This window comes from Anneissia japonica, unplaced genomic scaffold (genome assembly GCF_011630105.1).
Source record: "Anneissia japonica isolate Jap-2015-1 unplaced genomic scaffold, ASM1163010v1 scaffold287577_len299045_cov155, whole genome shotgun sequence".
NCBI classification, from domain to species: domain Eukaryota; kingdom Metazoa; phylum Echinodermata; class Crinoidea; order Comatulida; family Comatulidae; genus Anneissia; species Anneissia japonica.
The window spans coordinates 242206-246096 of NW_022686369.1; positions in this window are offsets into that span (position 1 = coordinate 242206).

A 3891-nucleotide genomic window follows, 5' to 3' on the forward strand; every position below is an offset into this window, starting at 1 on the left:
TTTATATAGGCCTACTGGAAGATTCATTATTTAAGTTAAAACAAGACAAAACTTCTTAAATGTTTTATGTATTATAAATAATAAGTACATAATTCTTTGTAAATTACTTTATGCCTATAATAGCTTGTTTTGTTTTATAATAAATGTGTTGAGTATATTGATATTGATTGTGCGATGAAGTTTTTTTTTTGTCTTTCAGTGTGATTAAAACATGCCAATTCTCAGAAAATATTTTCCAGTTTTATTATATTACCATCTTTTATTACATAGATCTTTTTCAAAACATAACTGCTTTTATAACATTGTATAGACCCATTAAACACAAAAACTGCTCTGGCTTCGGAGGCTTCGCCCAAAACCCCACCGGGGCCCTTAGGCAATCCCCTGGACCCCACGCCCAGAGAACCTCCCCTGGACCCCACGCCCAGAGAACCTCCCCTGGACCCCACGCCCAGAGAACCTCCCCTGGACCCCACGCCCAGAGAACCTCCCCTGGACCCCACGCCCAGAGAACCCCCCCTTGAAATGACCTGGCTACGGGCCTGACCTACAATGATGTATGGTACTTTCCTAGGTAGTTGTGGGTGGGTGATTATAATTCATGCAACTTCCAATTCCTCTGGCACAATGACATTACTCAGAGATTCTGCTTTGATGTTGTCATGTACATAGATCAATATTCCTCCTCCTCGTCTGTTGACCAGGAAGTTGTTTATCACATTAAAATTATCAATGGAGAATTGCTCAGTTGCGGTATTCTCAGTTATCCATGACTCTGTAATGATGGAGATATCAGCTTAGTCGGAATTAGTCGGAAAACATTTTTTTATTGTTCTGCAAAAACCTATTTTAGCAAACTGCAACGTTATTATGTTATTATAACGTAATTGTTAGCTGAAACTTACTAATTTATAGGCCTACATAAAATATTTACCTTTACCAGAGCTTTTCCAGATAATTGTAAGATTTGTTCTGCACAGAATCAGTAAAGGAATGATGATGATAAACCAGGAACATTGTATAAAATAATGTAAACGCAATTTAGTCGGAAAACATTTTTTTTATTGTTCTGCTAAAACCTATTTTAGCAAACTGCAACGTTATTATGTTATTATAACGTAATTGTTAGCTGGAACTTACTAATTTATACATAAAATATTTACCTTTACTTTAAAGATGCAGATTAACCTCTCCGTAAAAAACGTAATAAGTCCATAGTTTATTTTTCTTCCCAGTTGTAGTTTAACGCACGCACTTTGGCACTATAAGATTATAAAGATTGACGGAAATGATAGGCCTGCGGCTACATTGTCGGTAATTCCGGAGGATTTTCCACCTCAGAAATCCACCAGGACATCGCTCTGTGTGTCTCGGAAGAAAACCTTGGCTTGTGATCCATGACGTCTGCACGTTCTGATTCACTTAAAACTTGCAATGGGCTGAACAACTTATACTTGCAGAAAAATAAACCCCTCGCTTCTGGACCACCAGTCCTTTTATTTATGGCGGGGTTTTCCTGTAGTCCTACACGCTCTTTTTACTCGTATGGACATCAGCCGGGTCAACCCCCTCCTCCTCGTCTGCAAATCTCTTGTATCTCGTGTTGATGAACTTTTGTCAGATTATTTTACTTGGACCGTCTGCAGAAGAACATAGTATTAGATTTTTATTATAGACTGGATGTAATGAAATTTTAGTATTTTTTTTTTCTTTTAACACAAAATAACAAACAAAGACACGATCAGCGTCTTGAGACGGAAGACCAATAGCCAACTAAAATATAGGCCTACAAGAAACGACTGGCATTATATCTAAATCATCTACGGATGTTCAAAATAAGCCTATAAGAAATTGGTCTAATTCTAAAAATGTCGGTGTACGGAATAGGCCTATATTAAAATTATACTTACAATAGGCCCTATCTGTGAAAAGAAAACAGACATTTTTCACATTGCCATAATGAGAACAGTTGTTGAAATTATAAAGGGAAAATAGAATAATTAACAAAATAATAAAGTAAAAAATACATGACAAACAAAAAATCATGAAGATTATGAAGTAAAAGAAAAAATGGAAACCAATTTAACGTCAGTAAGGCTCAAACTAGGGCTGCAATGGGTAGTACAGTGTGATGTGGAGAGTTTTAACCATTTATGGAACCCAACTCTGTGAAGCCCATTGCATTTCAGTCCATCTTTGCGTAATTTCATAGGTTAAGGGTGAAAATGGTTTATACATTTCACGGTAATGTTGTGTATAACCTAGCCGCAGCTATTTCGAAAAGCTTTAAAAAACTCAAATTGTGTTATCGTACAAATTTTATTACCAGTTTAATAATATTCAAAATTATGTAGAATTACGTCATTTTTTAATACAGTACATGTATATATGGTTTTTACTTGGAGAAGCAACACGGAAGTGACCAAGTGGCAGACAGAAAAACCATGTGCAAAAACATAGGGAAAATTGCTATTTGAAGAAGAAAAACAAAGAACAAAATCAATGGCTTTTCCACGGGTGCGCGGGAGAGCTATTAATTATATCTGATAGATCGAAATTCTATAACAAAAATTTGTAAAACTTTTAGCTCTTTTATTCCACAAAGAATAACAATAAATAACATGCAATGACGCAAGTTTACAGTGAGTTCGTTTGAATAAATGAAAAAATTGGTCAAAGCTAAATTATACCGTATTTTACAAGTCCTTAAAATAGACGATTTTATTCAGCAACAGATGCTATATTTATTGACCAATGGCAATCGTTGTAATAGATGAGTACACATGACTGACTTTATTTCAGGAGGTAGACGATTGCTGTTTGTCATTTCTTGAAGATCGTTATAACAAATTAAAGGTAAGAATAACCTTTTATATTTACTATTGGTAGAGAAATCGAAAATGGTTATGAAACATGAATTATATACTCCCCATTTAAACGGTGGATGGTTTATTCGTTGAAAATATCATGTAATCATCAAAAAAAATCTTTGATAGAATTGTAGTTCCGCGATAGTGTTCTGCTAGTCATACCTTATTTTGTTAAGGCTGAAGAATCTAGTCAGCAATCTAGAATGTCACGAAGAACCTCAACTCTTCCTTAAATTTTGATACATGTCCTTTCATAAATTAGCTTCTACATGTTAAATAACTGATGATAGTCTCGCTTGGGCCAGCAAATTCTCCGTCAGATGTTTTTCGTGATGTGCTGCGCTGTATAAACAGTAGGCCTAGATTATTTCTAGGTTGTTAGCTTGCTGAGATAGTACAATAGGCCTATGTGAAAGTTATTGAATACGAACCACACTCCGGGAACATTTGTGTAAATGATAAATGGTAGCCCTCATAAAGTTAATCATTTAAATCGAAAAGTATTAATCTTTCAAATATATCACGAAAGTTTGAACACATACCGGTAGGATTACTCTTTAAATGCGCGTTTACGTCTGGAGCTCTTTGAGACTTCGGTATAACGCTATATAAATAAAATTGTGTGTTAATAATTTATTTGACAATTATAAATTGTGGTGGGTGTGGTAGCGTAAAAAGAGAATGTGTCCACTTTCATTTCAATTCATTTCAAAATTTGCTTTGCATGGATAGATTTAACCAACCGGGTTGTAATTTCCAAATAATGAACAGAATTCTTTCGTTTTTTTATATTTAGAATACAAATGAATCCGTCTTTGACATCATGTGCACTCTTAATTGGTTTGATCAGTCTATTAACTTGCCTACCAGAAAGCTTGTCTATGACTACAACACCTGAAAAAAACGTTCATGAAACTTGTAATATGTGCTGCCACGGGCCGCCTGGGCAACCTGGGATTCCTGGGGTTCCAGGAACATCTGGAGGGTTGGGTCCAGCTGGACCATCTGGTAGTAAGGGTGA